General features: G+C 41.7%; 1 pseudogene; it reads left to right on the top strand.

Annotated features, from left to right (window-relative positions):
* Positions 1-601: 601 nt before the first annotated feature.
* LOC142427606 (COMM domain-containing protein 2 pseudogene) lies at positions 602-20254 on the top strand (annotated as a pseudogene).
* Positions 20255-20876: the final 622 nt, after the last annotated feature.

Raw genomic sequence — 20876 nt, 5'->3', positions numbered from 1 at the left:
CCCTCATTTTTTTTTTACATTTTATTAGAGGCTCATATAACTCTTGTCACAATCCATACCTACCCCTCATTTTATCGTTCTTTTGGAGGTGAGCTGGAGGGAATTCTGTAAGGTCCACACAGCATGCCATATGGCAGAGTACTATCACGAATGTGGACTCTAGTATAAGAGAAACACACTCAATTGTGCGTGGCCTTTTGTCTTTCAAGGAAGTGAAAATCATCTAGTTCTCTACACTGAGAGCTCAGCTGGAAGATCACAGAGGATCCAACAGAGCAAGGCATTGATGACAGTTGAGTGGGTTTCAGACTACTTTGAAGGTCTATAATCGATTGAATGAAAATAAAATTTCATGAGATAGATGAAAACTAAAAATAAAATTTCATGAGAGAGGATGAATAAACACCTTTTTACTGTTCTGTTGTTTAAATTCAAGTTATTGGGTTCAAACGTAACAATAGGGGTCCCAAGGAGGCTGAAGCTAAGGCTCAGAGGAAGCACAGCAAGAAATGCCAGTGCAGCAGCAAGGAGACCTGACTCCGTGTGTGTGTACAAGGTGCTCAAGTAGGTCCACCTGGACTCCAGCATCTCGTCCAGGGCCATGGGCACCGTGAACTTGCTGCTCAACAACCCACTGGAGCGCATCACCTGCCAGGCATCTCAACTGGCACATTCCAAACAGCACTCCACCATCATCACTGCCCAGCACATCCAGGGGGTCGTGCACCGACTGCTGCCTGGCCAACTGGCCAAGAATGTAGTGGCCAAAGGCCACCAGCTCCAAATAAACTGTCCTTCAGCCACATAGTACTCAAAACCCACTTCTGTTTTCATGCCACAGAAAGGTCGAAAAATTTGGCACTATCTAGTTTTGGGTTTGTTTGTTTCAGTTTGGTTGTTTGACTCTTTGGCACACAGTTTATTTAGTTAGTTTTTGTGATGGAGATCTTTTCTCTTTGAACACATTTTGGGGCACTTGATCCATACATTCCACAATTGAACAGTTCAAACAAAAATTGTACAATCATTAGAATTATTTCATACCATTGTCTTCTTTCCCACCACGATTAAATCGCCTTTCAAATGACCTGTGTAGTCACCTTCTGTTCTAGTGCTCAGTTCCCTCCTTCCCTCATTCTTTACTCCCCAAATCCCCTCCTCCTCCCCAACTCAGCAACCCCATCCCCACCCCACAGCTGACATGCCTATAAGCCCTCCCATCATTTCTTATCTGTAGGCATCCACTCCTTCGGTGCTCCACCAACTGATAAACCCAACAGAAACTAACGAAAAGAAACAGTGTGGGAAGGATAAAACCATAGTAATGTACCGACAAAAATACAACCAGTAAAAATAGGGCCACCCTCAACATCTTAAAAGCCAGGGAAGACGTCTTTGTCATAATAGATCTTGCACCTAGAACAGACTCTGGTCGGGTCCAGAGGGAGGTCACAGAAGCAAGACCCCGGGGCTCACCTCTGAGAGAAAAAGAGGTGCCAGGAATCTCAGGGAGGAGGCGGCGCGGTGTGGAAAGGAAACAATGGGTGGGGTTAGGAGACCCGCAAAGCGACGAATCTGGGAACCCCGAAACCCAAAATCCCAGACTGGGATTTTCTCCTTTCTCCAACAGGGATTCCCACCATGAACCCCAAGCAACCCAAAAGCTGACAAATAGGACCGGCCTCGGGGACACCGCCCACCTCTGCCCATGAGCGGGGCGCAGGCAGCGGTTGGGGGGAGGAGACAAAGGGTCCTCGCAGACCGCTATGTGCAGCAGGGTCACCCTAAAATGGCCTACGCCCACACGCACGTCCCCGGAACCCCCTACCTGGGAGGGCTGGCAACAGGGTGCTCAGGCCGTGGGCGCTTCTCGGCACCACGTGCAGCATCCAGGTCAGCAGAATCTGCGATGTGAGCTGCAGTCCCGGCGAGGACACTGCCACTTCCGGCCCTGTCTGGGCATGACCCGGGGTGGGAGGAGCTTGCAGGGTCAGGAAGGAGTAGGGTCTCCGCCTTCACTTCCTCTCAAGGCAGCTCTTGTCCCGCCCATTTCTACCGCTGCACAAACCCCAGTGCCTGGCGAGGGGTGGGCGGGGCCGGGCCGGGCGGGGCGCGGCGCAAAGGTGAGGAGGTCCAGCGCAAATGGGCTCAAGGCAGCACCCAGCGGTCGGAAACGATAGAGATCTACATTTGTTTTATGAAAAATAAAATTAACCAAATATGTAGAAATTATCAACTAATTAAATTAAAACCACATACAAGTAAAATTTTGCAGAAGATAATTTAATAATGATTGCAGCAGTACATCAACAAGGAGCCTCCAGAAATGCAGTGTGGATTCACAAAAGAATGTGAAACAAGATATCATTGCTAACATCAGGTGGGTATTGACTGAAAGCTACCAGTTTTATTGTTGGGTTTTGTTGACTACGCAAAAGCATTTGACTGTGTGGGTCTCTGACAGGTATACTTATGTCACTTAAATCTGTCATAGATTTATGTCAACTTGAAGGTGTATGAAAATATAGTGGTGGAATACAACCCGTCGATCAGGTCACAGCCTGGTGATGCCTCCTGGGGGGTGTGCCCTTCTAATAATTAGAGAAACTTGGAACGTCCCTCTCTGCCACTCCATCTTCCTGCCAGATAGAACTCTGCCCCCCCCCCCCCACACACAGGGTGGCCCCACGTGGGCTGCTCAGCCTGAGAGCTATTTGTTTGATAAAGTGCTATCATGCCTTAGATCATTCACCTTCATGTCTTTTTATTCCTATCCTTAGTAATTAACATATCTAAAGTGCACAAGTATATGTATATAGTTCAATAAATTTTAGCTCTGTATACACATAAGTTTTCTATTGTTATGAAGAGTTACAGTTTTGGAAATTCACAGGGACAGTTCAACCTTGTCTCATAGGGTCACTATGAGACAAAACTGACTTGATGACAGTAATTCTTTTTTTGTGTACACATGTATGTATCATACAGTTCAGCACACCAAGTCCCCATGCATGTTTGAGCACTCTCCACAACCCCTCCCCATATTGATTATCTTCATCTGATAATGGTGTTATTCTGGGTTGCCTAGAGAAACAAATTCAGAGACTCATGTGTATAAGAGCTTTATGCAATGGAGATCCCCTCATAGAGGGGTTTAGGAGAGGAGACGGGTTAAATAGGGTGCGAGGTAGTACCGATGAAGAACACAGCTTTCCCCCAGATCCTGGATGCTTCCTCCCCCCAACTACCATGATCCGAATTCTACCTTGCAGGGCTGGATAGGGCAGAGGTTGTACACTGGTGCATATGGGAGCTGGAGACACAGGGAATCCAGGGTGGATGATACCTTCAGGACCAAGGGTGTGAGGGGCGATGCTGGGAGAATGGAGGGTGAGTGGGTTGGAAAGGGGGAACTGATTACAAGGATCCACGTGACCTCTTCCCTGGGAGAGGGACAGCAGAGAAGGGGGCGAGGGGAGACTCCGGATAGGGCAAGATATGACAAAATAACGATGTATATATTACCAAGGGCACATGAGGGAGGGGGGAGAGGGAAGGGAGGGGAAAAAAAGAGGACCTGATGCAATGGGCTTAAGTGGAGAGCAAATGCTTTGAGAATAATTGGGGCAGGGAATGTATGGGTGTGCTTTATACAATTGATGTATGTATATGTATGGATTGTGATAAGAGTTGTATGAGCCCCTAATAAATTGTTTAAAAAAAGAGCTTTATGTACTATACAATTTGTATATTAAGAAAACATTCCAGCCCCATGCAAATGAAGACCATAAGTCCGATATTAGCCCGTATGTCCAGTAGCAGACTGTAAATTCCTCTTTAGACTCATGCAAAGCATGGAATGACGCTGAGTGCAAGAAGATTACAGGCCAGTGGGTTGAAAGTCTCCGAGATCCATGTCAGTGGAAGCATCTCAACGCTGGCACATGGCTCCTCCAGCTCCCGGACTCTACAGTAGGTCCATATGTCCTGTCAGTAGGAAAGTCTAGCAGGAATTGGGTGTGTGCCCCACTTCCAGTGAGCTATTTATCTCTAGCTCCTCCAAATGAGGTCATCAAGCTGCGACCCTTCACTCTTTAAGAGTCTCAAGTTGACAACAGATTAGGTAACTACCACACGCATTAATCAAGCTCAAGGTGGAGTTACCTCACCTTACCACCTGTGGCAATGACAAGGTCACAGTCCATGTATGAATGATCTATACAAGCATCCCCAGCTGTCCACACCATAGTATCCCTTTTACCTTGTGAACAGAAGACAAAACAGTAACAAAGCTAGAAAAACTAACCCAGCAAGTTGAAACATGAGTGCTAGTTCTTCAAACACCTGTGAGTAGAGCTCAGGGTGAGATCAACACAAACATCTCATTCAGAAGGGGCAAGTCTGCAGGGTGCACAGGATGGTTGAAACATACGAACCAACCCAGTCGAAGTAGCAGAGGGCAAGATCGTTATTGATAGTTCACTGAACTTGGAGTTATTCCCAGAAAGCAAGTATTAACATAGATTTATTTCCTATTTATTTCTGGAGTTTTCTTAACTTTTAACCAATAAGCTTTCATTACAACTTTATTAAGACATCATGCTTCCACCAGTAGACTGTTGTTAGCTTTCATTGAACGGGTTGCGAATCATAGAGACTCTACGTACAATAGAATGAAACAGTGCCTTGTCCTGCACCATCCTCATAGTCTTTACAATGTCTGATACCATTGTTATAGTCACAGGGTTCGTCCACCTTGGTGACCCTGTACTTCAACATCTATGAGGTCCTTTTCCCAAGAATAGTCCCTCCTGATATTGTGTCCAAAGTCTGTGTGAAAGAACCTTGTCTCTTAACTCCCAATGAGAATTCTGGTTGTCCTGCTTCTGCAACAAGTCTTTTTGAAGATATTATTATTATTTATTTTAAGAGGGACACCACTAACTTCCCTTTCAATCTCTCCATTCAGGAACATTATTACTTAACATGATCACTGTTTTTTATCCATCTTAACATACAGTTTGGTGGCACTTTTGAAGACATCAGAGAAGACCACATTTTATTTAGTCTGTTAATCCAAAGACGACAAATCTGGGATGATTTCCACGTTCAGCCCCTTCGAACGCCTTGTGAATAATTGCCAGCCTGCCTTTAGGAACACAAGTAAGGGATGATTCTGGTAGTATATATATTGAGCTTGTATTCAGTTAGTTTAACTAGTAAAATTCGGAATCATGAAAGTTCATCATGTGCTTCAGTATTCCCAATATTTATTCAATTCATGCTTGTCTCATTCATATGCAATCCTTTTATGAATATCCTCTGTGAGGCCTTTGTATGAATTTGTGTAAGTATGTTTTGCAGGATAGAATCAATGGATGTTGGTTTCAGCATATTGTGTTTGTTAGTCCAGGTAGATTAGAGAAACAAATTCATAGACACACATATGTGTATAAGAAAAAGCTTTATACACAAAACTAAATTGGGTATTAAAGAAACATTCCAGCCCAGTCCAGATCAAGTCCATACACCCAATATTAACCCAGATGTCCAATACTAGTCCATAAATTTTTCATTACACTCATGCAGCTTAGCAATAATGCTGAATACAGGAAGATCACAAGCCAGTGGGTGGAAAGTCTTGTGGATCCAGTGGCGGTAGAAGCACCTCGGTGCTGGCAAGGGTCTCTACATGGCTCCTACATCTCCCAGGCCTCTGGCTCCATCAGCCTCTCTCCAAGGGGCGAAGTCTAGCAGGAAGTGTGTGTGTTCCACCCCCAGTGAGCTATTTATCTCTTTAGTGCCTACAAATGAGGTCATGAAGCTGCAACCTGATTGACAGGCTAACCTCCACCCCTTCACTCTTAAGTCTAAAATTGACAACAGATTATGTAACTACCACATTGAGTGTGCTTTTTTGGGTTAGGTCTGTTTATTCATTTCCAACTTGTAACAACCCTGTATACAAAAGAACAAAAATAATGTACATTATTGAGCCATCTTCAATATAATTCCTAAGTTTGAGCCCATTATTGAAGCTACTGTGTCAGTTCATCTCCTCATGGGCCTTACTCTATTTGACTGTCCTCTACTTTGCCAAGGATGATACCCTTTTCCAAGTACTGGTCTCTCTTGATATCATGTTAAAAAAAATGTGAGAGGAAGTACCATCATCTTGTTTCTAAGGAATATTCTGGATGTACTATTCCAAGAAAGATTTGCTTGTTCCTTTGGCCAAACCAAAACCACTAGCATTAAGTCAGTGCTGACTCATAGCGACCGCCCTGTGCGTTTCCAGGACTGTAAAGGTTTACAGGAGTAGAAAGCCCAGTCTTTCTCCTGAAGAGCGTCTGCTGCTGGTGGTTCATCAGTTAACCTTTACTCTGCGATCCTCATGGTTGGTTCCTTTGACAGTCCATGGTAATTCCAATATTCCTCAATAGCACCACAATTCACATGCAATGATTCTTTACTATTCTTTACTCAATGCTCAACTTTCACAAGCACATGAAGCAATTGAAAATACCATCACTTGAGTTAAACTTGGTATGACGACATATGGCAGTACATTTGATTTAAGTAAAGACATGGTTACCCAATTTAGCAATATTTTTGGTCATTTGTATGTTGTCTGGCCACACTAGAACATTCCATTGTTTAAATATAGACTAATGTAGGTGTCATGAATCAGAAGAGATATGGCCCTGGTTTGTGGTGAATATTTTCATTTCTTATCTATTTACATAGCCATTTATCCTCCTTTCTGTTTGGCTGTTTGTTTCTCTCTCTAGTGATGTCTCTACCTATCACTGGGAATAAAAATGTCCTCAATCTGTGGCTGCATATACCTCCCAGAACAGACTACACTCTTGTGTGGAATAAGAGAACGGGGCAGTGGATAAAGAGAAGACTTCAGAAAAACTCTGGATTATCCTAAAGGCACTGCCAGCAGCATTGAGTGGGAGGAGCACACCCAGGGTCCTCACTTCATCCTGTCCACCTTGATGAACAAATGCACCTCCAACATGCGAATTCCTCTTTGGCAGCCAGATGAAGCCACAGCACACATATGCTTAACAATGCGCAGTCCTCATCAGCCCGGAGAGCATTTTTTGGGTGTCATGAATCTTATCCACAAGAACATGAAGCATGTGCGGATTTTCCTCGTTCTAGTGGCAACTCTGGGTGGTGAGTGCTTCTGGGATTCCAACATCAAGTCTGTGGATGCAGCATCTGAGCACATGACTCACGGTGTTTCTCTTTATCCCCAGGTGTCCTGGCCCAGGTGCAGCTACAAGAGTCAGGCTCTGGACTGGTGAAGCCCTCACAGACCCGGTCTCTCACCTGTGCTGTCTCTGGATTCTTTTTAACTGGCTATTATGTGCACTGGATTGGCCAGGCTCCAGGAAAGGTCCTGGGGTGGGGCAGGGTATTAGCTTATGATGGGAAAACATACTATATATAATCCGTCTCTCCAGTCAAGAGTCAGCATCACCAAGAACACCTCCAAGAGCCAAGTTTATTTAAAACTGAGCTCTGTGAATCCCGAGAACACAGCCATGTATTACTGTGCTAGAGACACAGTAATGGGAAGTCAGTGTGAGCCCAGGCACAAACCTCCCTGCATCAGGCCATGGTTCCAGGCCACGCAAGAGAGGAGTCAGGGATGCTTTCCGCTCAGAAGCTGCAGTTTCCCCCACATTTTCAGCACATCTCTAGGGATTATCATGTATACACTCTGGGGAAACTTCATGCATCTGAATGTCTTCTTTTCATTGGAATGGGCTTTGTCTGTCTTTGACCATATATACAACAGAGTTCACAGTTATATGTCTTGATAAGATATGTCTGCAATTGACTGTACTAACTAGTATTTGTTGTCAAAGCCAGAGATATTCCAAAACACCAAACACCACCAGAGTCTATGCCAACTTACAGTGATGCTATTGTGAGTTTCCGAGACTATAACTGTTTACAGGAGTAAAAAGCCATGGAACGTCTGGTTGTTTTAAACTGTGTACGTGCAGATCTCAGCCCAAAGCATAACTACTTTACACAAGAGGGATCCTTAAAGAAACTTTAATGCTGGAAAAATCTCTCTTGTGAGTCCCAAATTTTCTCTAAGCAATCGGATGTATTCATTCATATATGCTCACACATGTATATTTATGCAATAATTTTAACTTACAGTGACCTGGATAATATTGTATGTGTTGATAGTCTTAGGTATGCTTGAATTGGCTTCAACTCACAGAGATCCTATGTGCAACACAATGAAATGCTGCCCGGACGTGCACTATGCGCACAATCATTCCTCTGTTTGGACTGATCACTGCAGCCATTGTGATAATCATCTCATTGATAGTCTCTCTCGTTTTCATTGACATTTTACTTCACCAAGCACAAGATCATTCTCCGGGGACTAGTTCCTCCTGATGACATGACCAAATGAGTGCAATGAAGTCTTGCTCGAATGCTTCCATGAAATATTCAAGATGTTGGACAACAGAAAAGTGGATAAAGGGAGATGTCAGTGTAAAATATAACAAAATAATCTACAAATTATTAAGGGTTCATGACGGAGGGCGGGAGCAGGGTTGGAGGGAAAAAAATGAGGAGCTGATACCAAGGGCTCAAGTAGAAAGCAATGATCAAGACAGTGTGTTCTGTTACAAATTTCCCGTTGTTGTGTTTCCCCACATAAAACATCTCCCCTTTCCCCCGGCATTGTTATCCGACCTGAGAAGAACCTTGTGTTTTGATTTGTTGTTGTTTTGTTTTTGATGCTGTTAAATGCCAGAGTGCATTCCAATTCTACGTGAGTCAATGGACAACAGAACTAAAGAATGCCTAGTTCAGCACCACAATCACAAGGACTCTTTTTGAGCCCATCGTTACAGCCACCGTGTCAGTCCAGCTCATGATGTAGCTTCTTCTTCACTGATCCCCTACTTTATCATGGAGGAGGTCTTTCTCAAGGGACTGGGAGGGATCATGATAATGTTGCATGAAACAAAGTCTCACTCTCCTTGATTCTAAGGAACTCTCTGGCTGTATTTCACTCGAAACAGATGTTTTTTTTATTGAAAGCCTGTCCACGGTACTTTCATCATTCTTTTTAACACCATAAGTCAAAGGTCATCATTTTTATGGCCTTCCTTATTCATATAATAATATTTAAAATTTTAACTTGGCTTCTAAAAGGGACATTTAAGAAGTCCTGTAATATGAGCCTGTTGGTGCAGATATAAAAAGGGCTATGGTGGTGCTGTGGGATAAGATTTGTTTGCTCACTACAAGGTCAGGGATTCAAACCAGCCAACGGTTCCCCGAGTAAGATGACATTGTTTATTGCTGTAAATAATTACAGTCAGAGAAAGCCTAATGAGTACTTCTTAGTCCTCTAAGGTTCCTATGAGGCAGAAAAGATGAAATCACAGTGGTTTGGTTTTAGAGAAAGAGCTTGTTCGTTTCCTAGCTCAGCTGCTTGCTCTATTGGTTTTCCCTCAATGCAGAAGAATCTCTGGGGTGTTTATAGCGCTCAGACCTCAGAAAGAATGAATTAATGCATACATTAGTGGATGCATATGTGCAAACCAAACAATAATGCTGCACTGGAACTCATAATTTTCTAATTGCAAATGTGGACTCTATGGAGCCTACTAATTCAAGGTATGCCTGTGGGTCACATCACTCCCATCTCTGTCACCCAACTTGTTTCAACAACCAGCTCTGGAGACACTTTCTGGTGGAGCTGTGGTGCCTGCGCATTAGCAAACTGTTCATAGTCCCTCACTCGTATCACAGCCAGGAACACTCATAGGCAAATGCCTGTTGTGGTTTGTTACTTAAATGAGGCCACCACCTTCACCACCCTGCAATCAGGGGATCCCAGAGACTTCTGAGTCAGTCTTTGATACAGAAATGTCTACCTCCTTTCTACTCCTCCTGATGTAGCTGGGTCTCCCATCAGGTCAGAGACTGGCAGATGCAGGTGGCCACAGCAGATTCAAAGACCCATGGATCCTTTAATGCTTGTTGTGACCTTGCTTATCCTGGGTCTATTTGATTTCTCTTTTTAAACTTGATAATTTCCATGTCCTTAACGATGGATGCTGGAATCTTGTTCAGAATTGCATTGTCATTACACATCGCTTAGAGCAGTGGTTCTCAACCTGCCTAATGCCGCAAACCTTTAACACAGTTCAACTTGTTTTAGTTACTAGTTCATAACTGTAATTTTACTACTGTTATGAATCATGAGATCCCTGTGAAAGGGTTGTTCGACCCCCAAAAGGGTTGTGACTCACAAGTTGAGAACCACTGTTGTAGACCACATTAACCGAAATAATTTTATTTCATAATTTTAATTTAAATCAGTAACTTTTAATATAACTTTCAATTTATCTCGTGACTTTCAGGAAACACTCAGGGATCATGTTGGGTGGAATCTCAGTCCAAAGGAGAGATTCAGGTTCTAGATCAAGGTCCTGGCCCTCAGCCTGTATGCATTCCTAGATTACAGCCAAGACAGCATGCCAGACTTAAGACAAAGCCATCTTGGGAGAAAAGGCTCCATTCATCTGTAGAGATTTTCAATCAGGCACTAGATAAGATCAGAAAAACCAAACAATAACATAGTAGTTAGAATTTTATCCTGTAAACTTTTATTCTTGTTTGCCAATTAACAGAACACAACTGCATCCAATTGGATTGTATTATCCTTGGAATCATATTTTCTGCCATCATTTCCACATTTCAGAATATTGGGAGGTTTAGTGCACCTTGAGGATGACTGACCAAATCTAACTCCAAGCAGCATTTATGACTGTTCTATGCAGGTTCACAGGGAATCAGAAATAACTACAGGACCCTAACAATTACAAAGGATTATCAAAACATTATTTGCTATGTTTGAGACTGTTATTGCAGTCACTGTATCAATGCACCTCCTTGAGGGCTTGAGAGAAGGAAATGTCTCCTCCATGGTCATTTCAGTCAACACATCCTATCTTCAGATTATCAGACTGTAGTCTGAGGACACTGTCACCTATGACTATGCAAGAAACAATGAAAACTCACATCCTGAAAATGCCAGACACCCAGGACAAAGTGAATGACTTTGACAATTCATTTGCTGTCCTTTTTTCCTCTTCTTTCACTTAGTGGTTAAAGCTTTGTGAAAAAAAGCTTTTATTTCCTGAAAATAGTTTCAGTTTTGGGCTGTTAAATCAGCTCCACAAAATTGGAGGAAACATTCTCTAGGACTCAAATCATACAATTATGCCATAAACAAAATCAAAGTCAATTCTAACACATAGGAACATTGTAGACTCTGGATTGTACATTTTTTTGGAGGTAGACCCTTTAATCATGCTTCCCAGATGCTGGATTTCAGGTGGTCAATGCCCTACCCACCGTGAACCCAGGGTTTCTATATGCTCATAACAATTTAACAAAACAAAACCAATCTAGAACTGTTTTGGATTCCATGGAGGTGATTCTGATTCACTGTGTCCCGTTGTGCACAGAGTAGAATTGCATTCCCATTTGAAAGGCTAAGACCTTTGAGAACGAACTCACTATACCTTTTGATAGCCGGGCACCATAAGCTTTGTTCACATTTGCTTATGCACCTGCTTTGTCTTCAGCTATTGTGTCAGGAAGGCGAGCATCATGGAATGCCAGTTTAATAGAAGAAAGTATTCTTTCATTGAGGGAGTGCTTGAGTGGAGGCCCAATGTCTATCTGGTACCTTAATACTAAACATATCCATATATGTACACAGATCTATCTCCACATACTCATACATATATTTACATACATACATGCCTTTATTTAGACCTCTCCATATGCCATTTACCTCCTAGCTCCTTCCTCTATTTCCTTTTGCTTTCCTCTTATTCAACGATCATATTCAGCCTTCATTTTGGTTTCAGTAATTCTTCTCTGTTACAGTACCCTTGGTCATGCCCTACCAGGCCTCCTACACCCTCTTCACCACCGATTTGGATCACTTGTTCCCTTCTCCCTGAGTTTGTTAACACCACTTTCTTTCCCCCAACCTCCCCCTCTCCCATGTCCCCCCTGGAACTGTCAGTCCCATTTGCTCCTCCAAACCAAAAAAATCTTGTCATTGTGAATGAGGGGGAGTGCAGAATGGGGACCCATAGCCCACTTGTAGGCAATTGGACATCCATCCCCTTAGAGAAGGGTCGCGGGGAGATCAGCCAGTCATGGTGCAGTGTAGTAAAAATGAAACATACAACTTTCCTCTAGTTCCTAAATGCTTCCTCCCCACCCACTATCATGACCACTATTCTACCTTACAAATCTGGCTAGACCAAAAGATATACACTGGTACAGGTAGGAACTGGAAACACAGGGAATCCAGGGTGGAAGATTCCTTCAGGACCAGTGGTAAGAGCGGCAATACCAGGAGGGTGGAGGGTGGCAGGGGTGAGGGTGGGAATGGGGATCGATTACAAGGATCTACATATAACCTCCTCCCTGGGGCAGGGACAACAGAAAAGTGAGTGGAGACATCGGACTGTGTAATAAATGACAAAATAATAATTTATAAATTGTCAAGGGTTCATGAGTAAGGGGGAGTGCAGAGTGAGGGGTAAAATGAGGAACTGATGCCAGGGGCTTAAGTGAAGAGCAAATGCTTTGAGAATGATGAGGGAAATGAATGTACAAATGTGCTTTACATAATTGATGTAAAGGACTTCTCTTAAGCTTGACTCATGCCCCATTTTAGAATTTTTAAAATGCTGTTCTGGCCTCTTTCATCACTAAAGTATGTAACCTCTTTTTCTACCACACCCAGTTTTGCGCCATCGCAATGTTTTATTATTCAAATGTCAATATCCTCCTGTTCTCAGAATGTGCACATTTTCCATACCCCATTCCACCCTGCCTCACAAAGTTAAAAAGATTACGCTTATCTTAGCGTCTGTAAACTGCTTGCTGAAAGGAATGTGGAATCCCCCAACCTTCCCTACATACACACTGAAAGCTTTATAATAGCTTCAACCACTCCTAATCGCCAAACCAACAGCGGTTTTTGCCCTTATAAACTCACCTGAATATAATTTTCAGCTTTGAGTAATTTAGCCGAGATTTGAATCCTCCCAAAGGCCACCAGCTATAATAAAGACTCCCAATTTGGACATAAATAAAAATTGCATTACTAATGCACATTAGAAGACTACATGAGAAAAGTAAAATGAGAGCCCGTGGACAGGGAAATTTTTTTTTTTAATCAATGGCACATCAGCCAAAGGGACAATTACAAATACATACAGAACTCTATATCTCAATAAGAAAATAACAAGAAACCAAATAAAAAAATGGGGAAAAGATATGAAAAAATTGAAGTACAAATGATTAATAATGATAAGCAAATGAAGTTCACATGATTAACTTCACCAAAAATGAAATACAGATGGTTAACAAACATATAAAAAATGCTCATGCTCACTAGCCTTCAGATGCAAATTCAAACCACAATGAGATAGTACTTAACCCCTGCAATGCAAGCCCAAAACAAAGAAGCAAAACAACAAATGCTGGAGAGGATATGGAGGGATTGGGATTCATATATACTGGCGGTGGACTTAGAGATACATACAGCCACTGTGGAAATCAATGTGGCACTACTTAAAATAACCAAAGCTTGAAGTCCCATTTGATCCAACAATACCACAATTAGACACCATGGAATTCATACACAAAGCAATATATTTTTAAAAACAACATACTAAAACAGAGGTAAAGCTCAGTTGAAAATAAGAGGAATGTTTAAAACTGCAAGATTTAAAATGGGTGAAAAAGGTTCTCAAAAGATAAAGGGTCATATTTTAACTTAACTGCATCTGAATAATCCACCTTCCAAAGAATTCTGCATGGGAGCAAGGCCATTCACATTCCTGTTCTATGGTCACAGTATTTCTCCAGTTAATGTAGTTAATATGGGTCAAAGGAATGATCAAATGTAAAATGAAATATTGGTCTTGGTATCAAGGTACATATGCACACAGGATGAGTCTATCAGGCTTTCCCAGTAGCTGTATTCATGATTTCCTGCAGGATTTACATTGCAGTCATACACTGTGACAGACATTTTGTTCAGCCCTTCTGTCCAATCACTGCGTCAGTTTATCCTATGAGCTTTGGGGAACATCAAAGAAAATATAATTGGATACTGCAGTAACTGCCAATCACTAAATGCATACGCACTGCCACATGCCCTGTATTCATATGGTTTCTCTGCTGTACAAATCCTCTATTGTCACATGACTCCTTTCGGGCTAAAGGCCAGCCAATCAGAACTACATTCGTTAAAATCCCAATGTAGTCTAGTGACACACTGAGAGAAACCAAAGAGGGTATTTGCAAAGTCACTATATTGCCAGAGCTTTCCTTCTTATTGAGTTCACTGGTATGAGATGTCACATGACTTCCTGTAGTTTCCTATCTTGAGTGAATTTTGTATGTTTTCAGTTTTGTGTGTTTCTGTGAAGAAAACTTAGAAGCACAGGTAAAAGTTTTACCCACATTCAATGCAGTTTCATGGTAACTATCCTACCTGAAATCATTGATGAGACATAAGTGTTTAAATTTTTTTAATGTTTTTTTTATGATTTAAAACTTAACAGAGTAAATTGGTTTTCTATTCAACAGTTCATACATTGATTGCAGTCCCCAAGATACACCAGCTTTCTTCCCACTTCTGCCCACTCCCTGTGTTTTTATACTATTCATCCTTTTGTCATGTTTCTTCTAGCTTTTATAAGTTTTTAGCCATAAGCAAATGCTGTTCCTTTGATTTTGTATGGTTGATTTTCCAGGGAGTGTATGTTATTCTTCCCCTCCAAGTCTATATATAGTTGGGCTGAAAGCTGAGTCAGAGGAGTGAGTACAGGTCCAAGAGTGAAACATCGCTAAAGGCCACAATCTGTAGATTCCAAGTTTCCAGCAGACCAGTAAGCCTGATCTATTTTATGGTTTTGGTTTGTTCCAATTTCTTCCACTTTCTTCCCCACTCGACACAGGACTCTCTTTTGTGACCCTTTTCAGAGTAATTAGCACTGGAAGCCGAGCACCATCTAGTTCTTCTGGTCTCACGGTTGTGGAGTCTGAGGTTCACTGTGTTCCATTCATCCTTTGGAATAATTGTCCCCATACATCTTCTATTCTCTTTATTCTTATTTTATGGTACTTCTGTGCTGTCTCTGGTGGCTAACAAAGAGCATGCAGGTAGGGCAGGTACAAGTGTCATCTGGGTGGGCACTCTACTGCGTGATATAGCTGTGGATCCAGAAACACTAGGTTCTGTTCTCTTTCGGGTACTGAAAACTGGAAGAGCAATGAGGTACCTATGCACTCTGTGGAAGTCTGGAGGGTCTTCTCCCCACAAGGGTGGTCATGCCAATAGAGGGACAGCAATGCAGAACATGGATCCCCATATGGTCACAATTGTCTGTTCCCACGCTTGGCCCAGGCCAAACTCTAGCACCTCATCCTCTCTTTTGAAAGCTTTGTTACACTAACTCCAATGAAAGGTTTTCTTCTTGGAAACTGTCTAATGTTTAAGGAAACCTGACTTCCACATATAAGATTTTTTACATTTAACTCATGCAAAGAGCTTCTTTTCTTTGTGAAATCTCTGGTGTACTGTAAGGCATCACGTCTGGCTGAAAGCTTTACCACACTCAACACCTATTAAGGTTTTTCTCCACAAAGAATTCATAGATGAGTTATGAGATGTGCTTTCTGAATGAAGCCTTTGACACATTCACTACAAACAGGGTTTCTCTCTCTGCATGGTGAGTTTTCTGATGAACGATGAGCTTATTCTTCCTGAAAAAGGCTTCCCACATTCACCACATACATGGGGTTTAGCTTCTGTGTGAAGTTTCTGATATGCTATAAGCTATGTTTTCTGGCTGAAAGCTTTACCACACTCACCACATACATAGCGGTTTTCTCCTGTGAATTTGTAGCTGAGTTTTGAGATTTCCTTCCTGAATGAAGCTTTTGCCACATTCACTACACACATGGGGTTTCTCTCCAGTATGAGTTCCCTGATGAACACTGAGGTCCTTCTATCTGATAAAACCTTTTCCACATTCACCACATATGTACAGTTTCTATCGAGTATGAGTCTGCTGGTGAACAGTGAGAGAAATCATCCAGGTAAAAGCCTTTCCACATTCACCACACACATAGGGTTTCTCTAGTATGAGTTCACTGATGAACCGTGAGAGCAGTCTTCCTGATATAGCCTTTGCAATAGGCACCACATACATAGGGGTTCTCTTCAGTATGAAATCGTAGATGAGTTTTGAGGTGTGTTTTCCGGTTGAAACCTTTGCCACATTCACCACACACATAGGGTTTCTCTCCAGTATGAATTCGCTGATGAACAGTGAGAGAAGTCATCCAGGTAAAGGCTTTTCCACATTCACCACATATATGGGGTTTCTCTCTTGTATGAGTTAGTAGATGAGTTTTGAGATATGTTTTCCGAGTGAAGCCTTTTCCACATTCATCACACACATGGGGTTTCTCTCCAGTATGAGTTACTTGATGAGTTTTGAGCTGTTTTTTGAGAATGAAGCCTTTTCCACATTCATCACATACATGGGGTTTCTCGCCAGTGTGAATTCATAGATGAGTTTTGAGATGTGTTTTCCAGTTGAAACCTTTGCCACATTCACCACATACATGGGGTTTCTCTCCAGTATGAGTTCACTGATGAACAGTGAGGTTTTTCTTCCCGATAAAAGCTTTTCCACATTCACCACATACATGGGGTTTCTCTCCTGTATGAGTTAGTAGATGAGTTTTGAGATTTGTTTTCCGAATGAAGCCTTTTCCACATTCACCACATACATGGGGTTTCCGCCCAGTATGAGTTCGCTGATGAACAGTGAGAGAAGTCTTCTTGATAAAGCCTTTTCCACATTCACCACACACATGGGGTTTCTCTCCAGTATGAGTTCGCTGATGAACAGTGACCTCAATCTTCTTGAATGTTTGCCCACACTGAGTACATTCATAGGTCTTACCTAGTGTATCAGTGATCCGGTGCTCATAGAACACAGACTCCTCGATGAAGGTTGTCCCACATTTATCACCTGTGTGCGGTTTCTCAATTTCATCAGATTTCTGATGCTGATGGCATTGTGACTTCATGAGCCTAGATTGTTCACGCTCAGGGAATTCCTTTTCAGTACAACATTGCTCTTGTTCAACATGGAGAAAAGTTTCCTCATCTTCACTGAGCACAACTGACTTCTGTATTTTATTGCTTCTATTCTGATTTAATTCCAGGATGATTAAATATGATTTTACGATTTTTTCATGTAAGCCAAACATCTCATCATTTTCCTTTGGAGGAAAATTATTTTTGTGCTGAGAAACAATACTTTCCAATGCATTAAATTTATAACACCGTTCTGTTCTGTCTATGCAACTTTCATATTGCGAGTGCTCAAGCAAATGATCATCATCTTTGTGGATTTCTGTAAAGCAAAAGAACATTGACTCTTTTCACCATCTTGATTGACAACAGGTCTCTTAAAATATGCATTGATACAAAGTAGATCTTTAGTGACAACCCTTTTATATGAATAAAACACTATGCTTAATGTTTATTGCCCATTGGAGGTAACACAACAGTGCAAACAATCTAAATAGTTAACTTATTGTAGAAATCAGGTTGGCTATGAAAGTGATGAATGGACACAGATTTGGTATTTGCCTAAGAAGGAAGAAATTGAGACCAATAGACCACAGATGTGATAAGGCTTGCCAATTATTCAACTAAATAGACTGATACTGGCTCTTTTTAATTAGATAATCAAGTGGTTTATAAAGCTGAGATTGACAAATTAAAGAAGACTAAAATCATATTCATCATCAAAAAGTATATGGGAAGATCTTCCCTTAAGTGTAATTCTGTCAGCAGATGGTTAACATTCATATGCCTGCAAGTAAGACCAGTTACCAAAAGTGTTATTTAGATTTGTGCACCAACTGTTTAGCAAACAAAGTGTGGGGTCCAGTCCCAGAGTCAAAAGGCTCGTAGGAATAGCATGTGCAAGTAAGAAAGATAAAGCAGACAGCAAAAACGGGGTAGAGTGGCTTCATCTCCGATGCTGTAATAAGATAGTGAGGTCATTTACCAGTGAGTTTATATTGCAGCGAGGTGTGCGAGCCTCCAGAAAGCATGGACAACAGAACAGACAGATGTGAATGTGGGAATATGTTGAACTCTTTTAGAACACTTCATGATAAGTATCAGGCTGTGGGAAACAAGATCAAGAAGAGATTGGAGGCAGACCAATTCTTTATTCTCAGAATTAAAGATAGAATTAAAGATTGCAAGGCCAGGTATCTGGTTGGAGGGAAGCATTCACATTTGTAAGTTGGAGAAGAGCCCAAATTACATTCTCCTAATTAAAAATCATCCCCACAATATCCTTTCATTACAGTGCTACCTTAATGATACCTCATACAACACATGACTATTACCATCTGCGAGCAGCTTTAACTATAAGAGCAGATATGTTGTTATTGTTCTCCCTGCTCAGTGGATAGTTACTTCCCTCACTTGCCCTCAGCCTCAGCACTGGTCTTTAGTTGCTCACCCAATCACTTCAGGGACCTTCAGGGTAAAGCCACTGCCTACCTTGTTAAGTAGGTAGGCATCACTGTGAGTAAGGAGTGGGGGCGGGGCTGCATGCCCTGACACTATAAAAATTGGTGAAAGAATACAAAGCCTTTTTATGTCTGCCCTTCAATTATACAACCATCCCTTAAGACCCATCCAGAGGGAATTTAAGAGACAAAGTGATAGTTGATTGCTTGAGTGATAGCAACAAAGGGAACCTGATTGCTTTTAAAGCTAGGCATCTTTTAGCTGAGTAGCAAGAAGTCAGGTCCCTGTAGGAGCTATATTCTAACATCTTACTGGAGAGCAGTTGTGGAGACCACTCTATCTGGAGATTGTGCATTTCAGCTCTAGCTTTATCCTTGGGGCTTGGAGGTTTTCTTCTAACACTAATACTGGTCTCCCAAGCCATGAAGTCAGGAGTATAGAGGTAAGGTTGCTTACACTTTCATCCAGGTTCTGTTTTCCACGATAACGAAATTGAGGGTGGGAGAGGGAGGGAATACGGGCAGGTGATATCAAGGAATTCAAGAAGAAAATATTTTGAAACCATGGTAGTATCAATACAATTAACTAAATAAATATATATACATTAGAAAATTTTGCATACCTTTTGCAGCCTGACATTGATCAACCATACATACAATCATGTACACAGATGAATGTAAAATTTGGGAACAATATAAGTAATTGGAAAATGCAGCCTTAGTGACAGAAATGACACACAAGTTTACCGATAAAATTTTGAGACTAATGATGAATTCAAAGCAAATTTTTATTAAACAAAAGAAATGGAAACTATACATATGGATGAACAAACAAAAATCAAATCCACCATATCCATAGAAAGAAATGGTGGAGAAGCTCATTAGTCAAAACACACCCAAGGGTTAACTGTGGAACAGATCATCAATTGCTCAAATCCAAGTAGAAGTTAGGAAAAGTAGCTAGATCACAGAGCTGAGAGACTATGTAAAGAATAAACTTGAGGAATAAAAGACTGCTGACAGATCCAGCGCGCTGGCTTCCCTCACAGTGGTCACCGAGTTCGGGCGCATCGCGGTGGAATTCCTGCGGTGAGGGTCAAACCCCAAGATCGACGAAGGCGCCGCGAGGAAACTCAACGTGAGTAGGGACACCTTCCAGCATATTGTGGAAGGGTTAACATATCTCCTCAATGAGAGCTCGAAGCTCATGACTTCCGAACTGGATTTCCAGGACTCCGTGTTTGTTCTGGGATTCTCTGAAGAACTGAACAGATTGTTGCTTCAGCTTTACCTGGACAACCGAAAGGAGATCTGAACGATTCTGAGCGAATTGGCACCAAGGCTCCACAGTTACCACAGCCTTGAATGGAGATTAGATGCACAGCTCGCAAGCAGAAGTCTCAGGCAACAGATTAAGTCATCAGTGACGATAAAGCTACACCTCATCAGAATAGAGATCACACCACCAGAGTTCTGCAGACTGTACCAAGTGACCCTGTTCCATTTGGTGCAGCAGCTGGAACAAGCACTGGGAGAGATGAAAACAAAGCACTGTCGGAGGGTTGTCCGAAACATCAAGTAGCACCATCAAGCTGAAGACACGGATCCCTCTGCATCGTCGGGGAATTGGGGATGACAGTAATTACTCTCCAGATTTTTTTTTAATTGTTGATGGTAATACATATCGATTAGATGAGATTTCTTTCTGTGCCAAGATACTGAGGACGTGGTAATGAACTAAAGTTCCTTTCCTGGTGCAAATTGTGTAAGATCCTTGACCAATTAAACTCTGTTTTGTATTTTAAATGTGTAAATAGGATTAAATCAAGTGGAAATGAATCTATACTGTTTATATCTTCTGTATATTTGAATGACTGTCCTGTTTTTGATACTTCTGTTGACTGGTTGATTTTCTTTATTATTTACATCCTCACTGACCAAAATTGAAAATAAATTCTGGGGATTTTTCTATTACTAAAAAAATAAAAAGACTGCTGAAAGAAGACTAATGACTGAGAAGAGATGAGATGTGGGACAACACGAAAGACATCTTACATATGAAAACCAAAAGGCTACTCAAAAGACAGAAGAAAGAGCAATATTGAATATACTATGCATTGTTTGAATAACAACAAAAAAAATCTGTTGGAACACACAGAAAAAAATGTTCTTTAGAAGCATCAAAAGTCATCTTTCGGGGTGGG

Source organism: Tenrec ecaudatus, chromosome 15 (genome assembly GCF_050624435.1).
Source record: "Tenrec ecaudatus isolate mTenEca1 chromosome 15, mTenEca1.hap1, whole genome shotgun sequence".
In the NCBI taxonomy this organism is placed as follows: domain Eukaryota; kingdom Metazoa; phylum Chordata; class Mammalia; order Afrosoricida; family Tenrecidae; genus Tenrec; species Tenrec ecaudatus.
Note: the sequence above shows the minus strand (reverse complement) of the source record. Positions and strands in the feature narration are given on the sequence as shown.